Source organism: Canis lupus, chromosome 1 (genome assembly GCF_003254725.2).
Source record: "Canis lupus dingo isolate Sandy chromosome 1, ASM325472v2, whole genome shotgun sequence".
NCBI lineage: Eukaryota > Metazoa > Chordata > Mammalia > Carnivora > Canidae > Canis > Canis lupus.
This window is the reverse complement of record NC_064243.1, coordinates 76,335,952-76,351,551: the sequence shown is the minus strand read 5'-3', so window position 1 is coordinate 76,351,551 and position 15,600 is coordinate 76,335,952. Positions and strand designations below refer to the sequence as shown.

General features: G+C 42.9%; 1 protein-coding gene and 1 long non-coding RNA gene across 5 annotated transcripts in view; one reads left to right on the top strand and one right to left on the bottom strand.

Annotated features, from left to right (window-relative positions):
- Positions 1-9,584, top strand: part of LOC112644655 (uncharacterized) — a 52,510-nt gene extending 42,926 nt beyond the window's left edge. The window contains exons 5-6 of the long non-coding RNA XR_007414147.1: positions 6,990-8,276; positions 8,521-9,584. This is a non-coding gene — a long non-coding RNA (uncharacterized LOC112644655). The remainder of the gene's footprint in view (positions 1-6,989; positions 8,277-8,520) is intronic.
- The window catches only part of RASEF (RAS and EF-hand domain containing), a 210,715-nt gene extending 195,115 nt beyond the window's left edge, over positions 1-15,600 (bottom strand). For all 4 annotated transcript variants that reach the window (XM_049116356.1, XM_049116361.1, XM_025423231.3 and 1 more), the window contains exons 1-2: positions 15,417-15,600; positions 11,403-11,526 (exon numbers count right to left, since the gene is read on the bottom strand). The gene's annotated coding sequence lies outside the window, so the exon portion shown is untranslated. The remainder of the gene's footprint in view (positions 1-11,402; positions 11,527-15,416) is intronic.

The window sequence follows — 15,600 nt, the reverse complement described above, 5'->3', positions numbered from 1 at the left end:
TTCCCATTTGGAGTTTTTCAAAATTAAGCAACAATGAGACTAGCGTGTTGATCATTCATGCTGTGCATGGACTGGCTACCTCATTTTCCATCTCTACATCTCGAAGCACAGTCTGACAAAAGAATTTTTCAACAGATCCTAAAGAAGAAAGAAATTTAGCATATGAGACCCATCAGAGGGAACCAAACAGTGACATATCCCTCTAGTCAATGAGCAGAAACCCCTACAACCCCAAAAAGGCTGTAAGTAATCACTCTCAACTCACAGAAAGGAAAGCCCAGCCTGAGAAGTTGTGATGAATGTGTAGGTTTTGAACTTTCAATCACCAGAAAAACCAGTCTGCTAACAAAGGCTCCAGAAAAGATGAAGGCCTTTCCCCAGACAGAGGGCATCTTAGTTTGATTATATTTTCCTATTACAGAGTGATGAACTGGCAGGCACCAAAAATAATCCCCTGCAGAAACAGCCCCTTCCACTTCACAACTACCCCTTTATTACTTCTTGACAGGCTAAGACTAAAAGACTATCAGGTGATGAAAACAGCAAGGCCACCAGCTGGATTCACTCATTTGATCTGAACAAGTTTCAGCCATCATTTTTTAAACACTTGGAATCTATGGAAAAGAACCATGTGGTGGGTGATTACATCAGATCCTTTCACACTATCCATTGGAGCTTCCATTTGGAAACCCATAGCGCTAAAAAGACTTAACTTTGATCTTTCTTCCTCTTTGAGTAATTACTGACTCCAAAGTATCAAACCTTTATCTGCCTCTTCCCACCCCCTTCACTCCAATCAAAAAATGTTTTCTTTGGGAATGACTTGAATTCAAACATTATTTAGAGATAGTAATATTAGGAAAAGTTGGATGAATGGCCTATGGGAAGTCTCTGCATTTGGCAAGTTTTCTGGAAATATATAATTTTTTCAAAACAAAAAGGGTTTTAAAAAGAAATGGGTTAAGCAGTGCCTGGTGGCTCAGTTGGTTGAGCATCCAACTCTTCATTTCAGCTCAGGTCTTGATCCCAGGGTCCTGAGTTCAAACTCTGCACTGGGTTCCATGCTGGGCATGGAACCTACTTAAGATAAATAAGTAATAAAATAAATACATAATGAAATTGAATGGGTTAGATAGTGACAACAGTGGTAAACACTGCTGATTATATCCAGAGGAAGTAAAACCAATGGTTCCAGCTTAACTGAAGTAATAAAGAATGCAATTTTATCACCAAGAAAGAGAAAATAGTGACATCATGCTGAAATGCAAACTGTTTCCTTATTATTTCTTATGTAAATGTCTTTACTGTTGAAAACCCATAAGAATCTGCATTGGATAATGTGCCCAGGATCCTAGTAAAGTTGGGTTATAATGTCTGGCAGTTAAATGAATACATACACCCTATGCAAGGCCTATTTGAGCTTTCAAGTATAATATGGAATGTGTTTGCTGCATGGGGATGCCTGTATTCTTTGCTGCTGGGATCCAAATGCAGCAGAAGTAGTGGACAACACTGCAAAGTGGGATAAAGAGGAACTGCCAAAACCCATGTGTGTGCCCATTAGGGGGTGCTCCCACCTCCCAGAGGACAGCCCTAATACCAGGTCTCTGCCCTGTGGGCCCAGATGTGCCTTAACCAGTATCACACTCCACAGCCAGACCTGCAGGAGAATAATTACAGAAACGCATCCCTGTGCTAAAAGATGAGTATGTAAGATCAGAGAAAATTCAAGTACTGGACTATCTTTCCTTCACCTTCATTTTGATGAATGGACTTTATGCATGAAATTAGTATTCTGGGCACCTGGATGGCTCAGTGGCTGAGCATCTGCCATTGGCTCAGGTCTTGACCCTGGGGTCCTGGGATCAAGTCCCCCATTAGGCTCCCTGCATGAAGCCTGCTTCTCCCTCTGCCTATGCCTCTGCTTCTCTATGTCTCTCATGAATAAATAAATAAATATCTTTTAAAAATTAGTATACCAATAATTCTAAGCATTTCAATGAGCCCTAGAGAGGAAAATCCATTCTTGAGGTAGGCAGAACTCAAAACACCTGCATTATTTTGAATGAATGAAATAGCATCAAACACAGGACTTGGTACATAGGAAGTACTGATAAATGCTAGTTTCCTCCCCCTAAATGGTCTCATACATATGGAATTTTATATTAAAATTGAAATGGAGAAGAGTAGGGGTCCTCAACTCACTTGGTCCCCCCAGCTTACCTAGATAACTTCCAAATCATCCTGACACCTACACATTTGACCTGAGATTTAAAGAGAGAACAGCCGGAATGCTACAGAGAGAGGAGTTTTCCCTTCTAGCAAGATAGGAAGGCAGAAAAAAATAAAAAAGAATCAAGTGGGGAGGGGCACTGTGAGGAGCTGGGCTGAAGCGGGGGAGAGGGGAGAGCACAAAAGCCTCCGGGACAGGAAAGTCCAGCCCCGGAGAAGGGGGGACTTTAAAAATCTGCACTAGATTCATCATGTCAGATGAATTAGAGTTTATCCCAAAGAATATAGTAAGAGATGAAGAGGAACACTATGTCATACTTAAAGGGTCTATCCAACATGAAGACCTAACAATCATGAATACTTATGCTTCTAATGTGGGAGCTGCCAAGTATATATCAATCAATTAAAAACCAAAGTAAAGACATACTTAGATAATAATATACTAACAGTAGAAGACTTCAACAGGGCATTCCAGCTCTTCTAAGCACAACATCACCAAAGAAACAAGAGCTTTAAATGATACACTGGACCAGATGGATTTCACAGATATTTACAGAACTTTACATCCAAATGCAACTAAATACACATTCTTCTCAAGTGCACATGGAACTTTCTCCAGAATAGACCACATATTGGGTCACAAATCAGGTCTCAACTGATACCAAAAGACTGGGATTGTACCCTGCATATTTTCAGACCACAACGCTTTGAAACTAGAACTCAATCACAAGAAAAAATTTGGAAGAAACAAACACGTGGAGGTTAAAGAGCATCCTGCTAAAAGATGAAAGGGTCAACCAAGAAATTAGAGAACAATTAAAAAGATTCATGGAAACTGATGAGAATAAAGATACAACCATTCAAAATCTTTGGGATATAGCAAAAGCAGTCCTGAGAGGGAAATACATCGCAATACAAGCATCCCTCAAAAAATTGGAAAAAAACTCAAATACACAAGCTAACCTTGCACCTAAAGGAACTGGAGAAAGAACAGCAAATAAAACCTACACCAAGCAACAGAAGAGAGTTAATAAAGATTCGAGCAGAACTCAATGAAATAGAGACCAGAAGAACTGTAGAACAGATCAACAAAACCAGGAGTTGGTTCTTTGAAAGAATTAATAAGATAGATAAACCATTAGCCAGCCTTATTAAAAACAAAAGTGAAAAGACTCAAATTAATAAAATTATGAATGAAAGAGGAGAGATCACAACCAATACCAAGGAATACAAATGATTTTAAAAACGTATTATGAGCAGCTATACGCCAATAAATTAAGCAATCTAGAAGAAATGGGCGCATTTCTGGAAAACCACAAATTACCAAAAACATGGAAAAAGAAGAACTAGAAAACCTGAACAGGCCAATAACCTGGGAGGAAATTTAAGCAGTCATCAAAAATCTCCCAAGACATAAAAGTCCAGGGCCAAATGGCTTCCCAGGGGAATTCCGTCAAACGTTTGAAGAAAAAATAATACCTATTCACTAAAGCTGTTCTGAAGGATAGGAAGAGACAGAATACTTCCAAACTCGTTTTATGAGGCCAGCATCACTAATTCCAAAACCAGACAAAGACCCCATCAAAAAGGAGAATTATAGACCAATATCCCTGATGAACATGGATGCAAAAATTCTCAACAAGATACTAGCCAAAAGGATCCAACAGTACATTCAGATTTTTTACCATGACCAAGTGGGATTTATCCCCGGGATGCAAGGCTGGTTCAACACTCATAAAACACTCAACATGATAGATCACATCAAGATGAGAAAAAACAAGAACCATATGATCCTCTCAATAGATGCAGAGAAAGCATTTGACAAAACACAGCATCGATTCATGATCAAAATCTCTTCAGAGTGTAGGGATAGAGGAAACATTCCTCAGCATCTTAAAAGCCATCTGCAAAAAGCCCACAGCAAATATCATTCTCAATGGGGAAACACTGGGAGCCTTTCCCCTAAGATCAGGAACACGACAGGATGTTCACTCTCACCACTGCTATTCAACATAGTACTGGAAGTCCTAGCCTCAGCAATCAGGCAACAAAAAGAAATAAAAGGCATTCAAATTGGCGAAAAAGAAGTCAAACTCTCCCTCTTCGCAGATGACATGATACTGCTCATAGAAAACCCAAAAGACTCCATTCCAAGATTGCTAGAACCCATACAGCAATCCGGCAGTGTGGCAGGATACAAAATCAATGCCCAGAAGTCAGTGGCATTTCTATACACTAACAATGAGACTGAAGAAAGAGAAATTAAGGAGTCAATCCCATTTACAACTGCACCCAAAAGCGTAAGATACCTAGGAATAAACCTAACCAAAGAGGTAAAGGATCTATACCCTAAAAACCACAGAACACTTCTGAAAGAAATTGAGGAAGACACAAAGAGATGGAAAAATATTCCATGCTCATGGATTGGAAGAATTAATATGGTGAAAATGTCAATGGTACCCAGGGCAATTTACACGTTCAATGCAATACCATAGACTTTCTTCAGAGAGTTGGATTTGTGTGGAATCAGAAAAGACCCCAAATAGCTAGGGGAATATTGAAAAAGAAAACCAGAGCCGGGGCATCACAATGCCAGATTTCAAATTGTACTACGAAGCTGTGATCATCAAGACAATGTGGTACTGGCCCAAAAACAAACACATAGATCAATGAAACAGAATAGAGAACCCAGAAATAGGCCCTCAACTCTATAGTCAACTAATATTTGACAAATAAGGAAAGACTATCCACTGAAAAAAGGACAGTCTCTTCAACAAATGGTGCTGGCAAAATTGGACAGCCACGTGCAGAAGAATGAAACTAGACCATCCTGTTACACCAGACCCAAAGACCCAGACTCAAAATGGATGAAATATCTAAATGTGAGACAAGAATCCATCCAAATCCTGGAGGAGAACACAGGCAACACCATTTTTGAACTTGGGCACAGCAACTTCTTGCAAGATACATCTATGAAGGCAAGGGAAACAAATGCAGAAATGAACTATTGGGACTTCATTAAGATAAAAAGCTTCTGCACAGCAAAAGAAACAGTCAACAAAACTAAGAGACAACCTACAGAATGGGAGAAGATATTTGCAAATGACATATCAGCTAAAGGACTGGTATCCAAGATCTATAAAGAACTTATTAAACTCAACAGCAAAGAAATAATCCAATCATGAAATGGGCAAAAGACATGAACAGAAATCTCACAGAGGAAGACACAGACATGGCCAACAAGCACATGAGAAAATGCTCCGCATTCCTTGCCATCAGGGATATCCACAATGAGATACCACCTCACACCAGTGAGAATGGTGAAAATTAACAAGACAGGAAACAACAAATGTTGGAGAGGATGTGGAGGACGAGAAACCCTTTGCACTGCTGGTGAGAATGTGAACTGGTCACTCTGGAAAACTGTGTGGTGGTTCCTCAAAGAGTTAAAAATAGAGCTACCCTACAACCCAGCAATTACACTACTGGGCATTTACCCCAAAGATACAGATGCAGTGAAACAGCAGGACACCTGCACCCCAATGTTTATAGCAGCATGTCCACAATAGCCAAACTGTGGAAGGAGCCTCGGTGTCCATCAAAAGATGAATGGATAAAGAAGATGTGGTCTATGTATACAATGGAATATTACTCAGCCATTAGAAATGACGAATACCCACCATTTTCTTCAATGTGGATGGAACTGGAGGGTATTCTGCTGAGTGAAATAAGTGAATCAGAGAAGGACAATCATCACATGGTTTCACTCATATGGGGAATATAAAAAGTAGTGAAAGGGATTTTCATAGGGGAAAGAAGAAAAAAGGAGTGGGAAAAATCAGAGAGGATGACAAAACATAGGAGACTCCTAACTGGGAAACGAACAAGGGGTAGTAGAAGGGGAGGTGGGTAGGGGAATAGGGTTACTGGGTGATGGGCACTGAGGGGGGCACCTGATGGAATGAGCAATGGGTGTTATACTATATGTTGGCAAATCAAACTCCAATAAAAATATATAAAAAATAAAAATAGAAAAAATTGAAATAGATAATTCTTTATGATAGTGTATGGGATAAATGAGACAGAATCATACATATCAAAAATAAAGATAGAGAATATAATTTAGGCAGTAGATGGCTGAAGAGTAACCAGCGGGGTCTAAGAGCACATTTGCATAAACAGGTTAGACAATTATACCAAAGCCTAATGACATAAAAGGCATTTAATATTGGCCTCTTCAATCACATCCAATCAAGCCTCCCCAAGCATGAAGGTGGATGAGTCTATAAGGTTCTAGTCTGCATGGGCTCAGGTGGGCTGCAGATAGAAGTGCTAACTCTTCGTTACTTTTTAGAAAGTTTTAGATGTAGAGAAAAGCCACAAAGGCAATAGAGTGAGTACCTATATACCCCTCACTTTGTTTTGCCTATTAGCATCTTAAATTACCATGGAATATTTGTCACTAGTAAGAAACCGAAACTGGCAAATTGAAAATTAATTAAACTCCACACATTCTGATTTTTAAAAGATTTTATTTACTTTATATATACAGAGTGCAGGAGAGAGAGAATGAGCAGGGGAGGGGCAGAGGGAGAAGCAGACTCCTTGTTGAGCAGGGAGCCTGAAGCAGGGCTCAATCTCAGGACCCTGAGATCATGACCTGGGCCAAAGCCAGACGCCTAACTGACTGAGCTACCCAGGTGCAGCTTGATTTTGATTTTAATAGTTTTTTCACTAATGTCTTTTTTCTGTTCCAGGACCCCATCCAAGACACGACATTATATTCAGTTATCATGTCTACTTAGGCTCCTCTCACCTTGGATAATTTCTCAGACTTTCCTTGTTCATGACCTTGACAGTTTTAAGGAGTCCAGGTCAGGTATTTTGTACAATGTTCATTGATTTGGGTTTTTCTGATGTTTTCCTCATGGTTAACTTGAGTTTCTGGGTTTTAGGGAAGAAGACTACAGAGGTACAGTGCCCCACTTTTTTAAAATATTTATTTATTTATTTATTTATTTATTTATTTATTTATTTATTTATGAGAGAAAATGAGAGAGTGAGAGAGAGAGAGCAGAGGGAGAGAATGTTCAAGCAGATTCCCTGCTGAGCAAGAGCCAGAGTCAGCGCTCCATATCAAAACCCATGAGATCATGACCTGATCTGAAACCAAGATTCAGGTGCTTAATTGACTGAGCCACCCAGGTGCCCCAGTGAAGTGCCCTCTTGTACACCACAGGCCATCTGCTATCAACATGACTTAGCACTGATAATGCTGACCTTGACCACCTGGCCAAGGTAGTGCTTGCCAGGTTTCTCTACTGTAAGGTTACTTTTTTCTCCCTTTTCATACTCTTAAGTCAGTAAGTATAGCCCAAACTTGAATTGGGGGAGGGGAGCTTAAGCTCCCCCTCCGAATTATATAAATTATTTGGAATTCTGTAAGACCGATTTAATCTCTTCTCCCCCACTGATTTCTTTATTCATTCATTCATATCAGCATGGACTCATGGATATTTTATACTTTAAGTTCTAACATTAGGTTATTTATTTTCATGCTCATATTGTTCCAGCTTTGGTCAGCTCTGGCAGGATGACTCCTGCATTCTTGAAGATGCCCACCCTTTTATTTCTTGAACAATTCTTCACTTTCTGGTGCTGCAGGATATTCCTGACTCATCTTGTATATTCCCTTCTATGTCCCAACCCTGGAGAGTCATTTCTCCAAGAAAACCTGCTTCCTTTTGTCAGGGAATGGTATCAGAAGGGAAGAGCCATGCTCTGGGTGTTGCCCATTGGCCTGGCACTCAAAGATCACACTGTAACTGTCTATGGCAGGCATGGCCTCCCCTGGAGCCTTGCTCTGGAGCATGTACTTTGTTCACCAGCATCGTCTTACTGAATTAGCATTGTCACATGTTGGAGACTTCATACTTCTGTGTGGTGGGACTTCAGTTTGAAGAATTTGTCTGCCATGGACATGACTAACAGCCAAGGTGCATGGGTTCTCCTGGACACGGAACAATTCATTCTACCACTCAGAGGTAGGATGAATTATTTGGTGATTTTGAAAAAGAGAGCTAAGTTTCTTCAACCCCTTAAGGGCTCTCTCTTTCCAATGTGTCTGACAGAAGAGCAGGGGTATCAGCCACTGTCTGATGCCATCAAGAGGGTCTGGGGTTGGGAGTATTGGTCCCACTTAGGTTTGGAGAATGAGGAGGCCCACCGTGGCCATGCTGCTAGGTCATGCCAATCAATCAGTCATTCATGTGTTTGTTTCCTCCTTAGGTAACAAATACATATTTACCTCATATATACACTGTTCCAGGCACTAGTGATACAGCAGTGGAAAAACAGACAAACAAAAACCAGACTTCCTACTCACATGGAGCTAACATACTTGCTAGGGAATAAAGGTCACAAACAGAAGCCAATATGTAAAGATCAGAGGACTACCAGGGCAGGCTAGCTAGAGAGAGCCAGCAAGGAGGGAAGGGGTCTGGGGAGGGGGGCGGCGGTAACAGACCCAGAGTGAAGGGAGGTCATCAGTTGGCTTTGAACAGAGGAACAGTTCCTCTCTTTTCTCCTTTTTTAGGGACCACTCTGACTCTCATGTTTAAAGTTGCCTGTTGATAGGAGTCTTGGGCAGTAGGAAGGCAAAGGGCAAAGCAGGTAGGCCAGCCAGGCAGCTCTCACAGTCACCTAGGCCAGGGATGATAGGGGCCTGGGCCAGGGTGGTGGCAATAGGAGTGGCACGTGGAAGAGAGAAGGAGCCATGGATTACTCCAAGGTGTTTTGTCTGTGCCATTCCACATAGAGTTGGACTTGACCTCGATGAAGAGGGCTCCAGGATCAGGTTGGGATGGAGAGGGTCAGAAGCTGGACCAGAGACATGATAAGTTAGCAATGGTGAAGGAAGTAAAACGTCAGTACCATAAAGTGCGTAACTTGCCCACATCCCTCAGAACTACCTTAGAAACAGCAGTTAAGATGTCTTTCCCACTCCAGTGACTCAGCACCCAGACTGGAATGTAAGCCCTAGGCCTGCACAACTAGAATGATAGCAGTCATGCACAGGAAGTCATTTGTGTCTCCCGTGGGCCCAGGTGAGCCACACATCCTGCTCACACCATGTCAGTCTTATACAACCTGTGCGGAGACAGGGCAGAAACCAGTTGTCTGTAGCTTGCTGCTGGCCTCTCAAGAACATGAAGATGCTGTACCTGCTGTACTTTCCATTTTGTATCTCTCTGCAAAGCCCCCTACATGTAATATGAGATTTAAACCTATTTGTGTCTTGAGTCTGATACCAGCTCATATCCATCACCACACCTGTGCTACTGAAAAATAAAAGACAGTATTTTAATGTCTCTCTGCCTGACTCCCATCCTGCCGTGATTGGGAAGGGAAGAGAGCAGGGTTAATTATTGCCTCCCTGACTTTCTGGCACCCTGGAGGGGCGGGGGGAGGGAGTTTTCTCAAGGTGGTGAGATGTGCTAATCAGTCTTTGTAGTAAATCAGAGGGCAAAAAGCCACCTGATGGACCTGGGAATCTAACCCTGTTACAACAATCCAATCTTTGCCAATTCTCAGAATGATGAAAATTTCAAGTGCCACTCCGCAAATGAAGAACAAGAGTTTCCTAGACAGGAAAGGGTGAGCTGGTCTCCTGAGGTGGCTGTCACTGAACACTGAGCAAAATGGCCCCACTCCATCTCTAGAGGGCCATGCTCTCCCAGAGGACACAGTACTCACTGGGCACGGGAGTGGCTTTACCTCTTCGTGGAGCATCTCCTGATTCTGCATAAACTCAGCCCCTGGGAACCACAGCAAGACCAACCTGGAGAGCAGCTGGGTAAGCCTGTCACTTCTTCCTTCCAGTGGTGGCAAGAGGAAGAGAAGGGACAGTGGAGTATCAAAAGTGATGCCAGTGGTGTTCAATCCTGATTCTAAAATAAGGGCCTTTTGAAGGAAAGCTTTGAAAATTATTTGTGAGACCATACAGAGTTTATGTGTGCTTCTCTGAAAATGATGCTAACATGCTAGCAGTTTGAGAGTCACAGATCTAGTTTCTGTTTCTTACCCCTGCTATCAGTTCTCTCAGTTCCTACTTTTTAAAAAAATATTTTATTTATTTATTCATGAGAGACATGGAAAGAGAGGCAGAGACATAGGCAGAGGGACAAACAGGCTCCCTGCAGGGAACCTGATGAGGGACTCAATCCTAGGACCCCAGGATCACACCCTGAGCCAAAGGCAGATGCTCAACAACTGAGCCATCCAGGCATCCCTCAGTTTTTAAATTTTAATTGGGTCTGGCACATGCGACTTCTCTATTTCTGTCTGACAGATTGACCACTTGGCATATTAACCACTTGGCATATTAACCACTTGGACACCTACCAACAGCATAAGCACTGGGATGAGTCCCAGTGGATATTCTCTCCTCTGCTTCAGCTGCACTTGATCTGCAAATGCTTTGAGATCTGTGGCAACAAAAAAATTATCTCATGGAGATAATTCAGTTGCTTGATGGAGGCACTGCTCTGCTCTTTTACATCAGAGAGAATTGTAGTTTGGAAGTTCAGGTGTACACCTCCTCGATGTCATTGCAGCCATGCCCACCTCACAAAATCTCTCTCTAGTCTAAGAGAGGCCCTCCGAGCAAAATGACCCCTTGGATCAATTTATTTAGTTATAATTAACTGATCACAATTCATCATTCCTTTAATATGTAATGTCAGGACTCCCCAAATAATGTATTCTTTGCTAAATTCCTCAGACATATAATTTGGAAAGAAGGAATCATCTGAAATCTATGACTACATGACACTTGTGTTCAAAGCAAACAGACAACCTAACACACAATTTAGGTAAAGACAATGCAACAGACCTCACCCCTTCCTCTCTACTGTCTAAAAAATGCAATGCCCCTTTTTATCTTGCATAAGGAAACCTCTTTCCTTATGTATAATTCACAGGCTTTCACTTCCACTCCCTGCACATTTTTACATGGGATGGACCCCCACGCCAGCTGCCCAGCTGGCAGACCCCAGAGAATGACCTCATTTCATTAACCCACTGGACCAGTTAACATGGCACCACATGGAGATCAGGAGGCCAATTACTGGACCTCTGGTTCCTTCCAGCTCCTACCACCCACCACTCACCTCAGTCTGATGTCTCGGGCAGAGTGAGCCTGCTCAACGGGCCTGGGAACTGAAGCTGTGTCCTGCTCTGCATGCCACTCACTTAGCGCATCTTAGTTACACGTGCTTGGAGCACTGCAGCCTCCTGTGTGGGCAGGGAGGGAGAAAACAAAGGCCAAAAGGTTGAGAAAGGGCAGAAGGAGTAGCTTTCCATTCCCATACAATTTTATTTGTTTATTTTAAAGATTTTATTTATTTGACAGAGAGAGCAAGCAAGCACAGCAGGAGGAGCAGCAGAGGGAGAGGGAGAAGCAGGTTCCCCGCTGAGCAGGGAGCCCAATAATGTGGGTCTCGATCCCATGACCCTGGGCTCATGACCTGAGCCAAAGGCAGATGCTGAGCACACTGAGCCACCCAGGCACCCCTCCCATACAATTTTAAAGCCTACAGATAGGCAGGGGAAGAGGATCCACAGAAAACACTTTACTATAGAAATAAACATCTAAAGTATGTAGACAATGAAAGAAGCAAAGAGGACTGCCACAAAGTCCGCCCCTAGGTACAAAGAACCATACAAAAAGTTACAAACATCAAACAACTGTTCTAGGCCCTGGGATGCTTTCATCTCAAATTACTCTGCTTGCCAACTGCCCAGCTATTACCAACACCTTTGCAAGAGAAAAAAGATCCAACCCTCTTCCAAAGTTTGGCAGGATTTTTACGTCAGGAAACAAACTAGGTTACCCTTTTTCAAGTTAGGGGCTGAGAAGTTATCATCTCCACCCCGACCCTGCTCCATAAATTTTGGAGGCACCTGGATGGACCAAAAAACCCCAAAACAATACAAAACAAAGCAAAAATAATAATAATAATAATAATAATAATAATAATAATAAAAATAAAGAAGAAGAAAGAAAGAAAACCAAAATAACAGCACTTGACTTCTGAAAACACATTAAAACAAGTCAGTTTTATTTCCCCGTGAGAGATCTGCCAGAGAGAGCTACGCACTTTTAGCAAAAGCAGGTGTGTATCCATCCACCTACTGACTGGCTTGCCCTGGGGCCGCCTGCTCTGAGCTGGGATCGCTAAGGTGACCAGCCTGCGTGTTGAAATAGCATCATCCACTAGAGGCCAGACTGACACTGTCGCATTCAGTGCTGTTGAGGTCCGGTCAGCTTCCAGGGAGCACAGACTTAGGGAGAAAGGGAGCACCAACGTCAGCGAGTAACACCATGGCCACCATCGGTGACAGGTCCTCACAATGCATTTCTGAATCTCTGTGGGGGACCTTGTATTTGTAAGGCCATATATGGCTTGTCGGCTGAAAGAAGTCGAGTCCAACAAATATTGGTGGAGCCGAAGCCATTTGCTCCCTGCTTTCATTTTACAGATGGGTTAGAGGTCTCATATCTAGGAATAATGATTGATTGGGTGCTAGGCATTTTAGGTTGCAAATGGACAATGCCCTCCTTCACTGTTACTATAATTTTAATTTCTCCTGTATAATCTTCATCTATTACTCCCGGGTGAACATTTAGTCCTTTCATAGTCCAACTAGATCTCCCTAAAAGCAATCCCCAAGTTCCCTTGGGGAGGGGTCCCCATATCCCCGTTGTTATGGCTTTGGGGGTTTGTCCAGCTTCTAGATATACGGGGGTGTCTGGGGCTAAGTCTAATCCTGCGCTGGCAGGGGTACCGCGGTGTAATTTGCTGATGTCTGGGAGGTCGGCGGTATTGGCCCTAGGGCCGACATCTGAGGAAACATTGCTGCTATTGTTTGTTGGGGCTGCAGCGAGCCCCGCTTCCAGTTTCCCTGAATAATATTACCAAATTTATCCTTTTGGGAACGGCACTCGTTTGCCCAGTGATAACCTTTCTGACATCTAGGGCACAGAGAAGAGGTTTTTTTTTTTTCCCTATTTCTCCAGGTCTTTCCAGCCCACCTATTAACTGAGGGCATTTAGCCTTGAAATGGCCTGCCTGTCCACATTGAAAACAAGTTTGTCTTTTTTGGTTACCTCTTTGCTGCATAGGCCTCTGCATTTCTTGAGGGGAAATCCCCCTCAGTGCTGCAGCTAGGGTAACTCCCTGTATATATGAAGACCCTATTTCAGCACATAAACGAATGTAATCTTCCAAGGTCCCTGTCCTTTTCCATGGTCGTATAGCGGCTTGGCAGGCAGAATTAGCATTTTCAAAAGCCAGTTGTTTCACAATGATTATGCCTGCTTCCCCATCCACCACTATTCGTCCTACTGCCTTTAACAAGCGAGCCACAAAATCCTGATAAGGCTCATCTGGTCCCTGTTGGATTTTGTTTTTGTTTTTTTTTTTTTGTTTTTTTTGTTTTTTTTCCTGTTGGATTTTGGATAACTCTTCCGACCTGGTCCCTGTTGAAGGAAGTCTTTTCCAGGCCTTAAGGGCACACTGTGAAATTTGATTGTATGCTATTGGTGGATAATCAATTTGCATATTTACCTCAGCATAAGCCCCTTCCCCAGGAGCATTTCATAAGAAACTGGAATATTTGTCCTGCGATTATACATAGTCATTTCATTAGCTCTTTCAAAAAAGTCAGTTTTCCAAAGTAAATAGTCACCACCTGATAGGCAGGCCTGAGCTATGACCTTCCAGTCTCCTGGACAGAGGGCGTCCAGTCCCACACTATCTAATAAGGACAGGGTATAAGGAGCTGTGGGCCTGTACTGGGCGGTGGCTGTCTTTATCTCTTTTAGTACCTTAAAATTGACAGTAGAACAGGCTCTCTGGCCATTACCATTTAGCATGACAGGAAAAGCCAAAAAGGCAGAGGTGTCCTCTCCAGCTTGTTGTGCTTGATGGAGAGTTTGTTGAAGAGGAGTTATTTTCAAAGGCGACAACCCATTGGAAGGTGTTTGGGAAATACAGGGGGATATCGACCCATTGGGAACATGCTTTTAGAAGTTAGCCCTTCCTCTGTATGGAACCCCAGACTGAGGGTAAGGTGTCATTATATGACCATAAGGAGGATCTTTCCTGTAAGAGGGAGGATCAAAATTGCACGGCTGTGGCTTGGCATGATCTATGGAAGAGGGTCGTATTTTTTTTTGCTCATGCCTGGAAAGGGATCAATATCATGATTAGGAGCGCAGAGTTGCTCATGGGATTGCTGTTTAGAGGGGGGCCCTAGCAGCCCTGGAGCCGAAGATGAAAAAAATATTTTCTTATCATCATCTAAATATACCTCATCTCCTTCAATTTCACCTCCTCGGTTTCAAGTAAAGGTGGTGCCGTAGGGATGCTTGTCTGAGGCTTATTTATGGTTTCCTTTTGCAGTTTCTGTCGGGGAGGGAATTGAGAGGGCGATATCTGCCCTGGTGGTGATGGTGACTCAATCACTGATTTATTATTCTCCTTTTGTTCCTCTGAAGAGGTCTGAACATCATTTTCAGGGAGGGATTCATGAGAGGCTATAGAGATTAATTTGAAAGTGTGTTGTGGGGCAGCCTGGGTGGCTTAGCGGTTTAGCGCCGCCTTCGGCCCAGGACCTGATCCTGGAGACCTGGGATAGAGTCCCGCATCGGGCTCCTTGCATGGAGCCTGCTTCTCCCTCTGCCTCTCTCTCTCTCTCTCTCTCTCTCTCTCTCTCTCTCTGTGCCTCTTATGAATAAATAAATAAAGTCTTTAAAAAAAAAAAAAGAAGAAAGAAAATGTGTTGTGGATCTAAAGCATCTCCCAAATTTGCATGGTGCTTGGAGGACAGGCCATAGGACCACATTTTTTAAGTTGATTTTTAATTTCCTATCCTACCCTTTGCCAGGCGTCCAAACTGACAGTCCCTTCTTTTGGAAACCAGGGACACAAGTCTGATACAGTACAAAAGAATTGTTGCAAGGCCTTTTTAGAGACCTTGGACCTTCTCACTTCATAAGGGCCTGCAAAGTGGTCATAAAGAAGACCTGTTCCATACATTACGACTGCCCCATATTTTTTACTCCTGTTGTGGCCCTAAGTAACCGGGCTCCCTTTACCTGATTGTCAGCGCCGACTTACCTATATGTGCACTCTCTCTTGCATGTGCTCAGGTCCCTGTTCAGGTGCCACTTGTTGCGCGCTCTGCGGCAACATGATCAGGGGCCCGAGGGTAAGGGGATGAGGAAAATAAAAGAAAAGTAAAGAGATGGGGACAGGAGGGACACAGTGGATGATGTCCAAGCAGTGCCAGCTTTATTCAAGG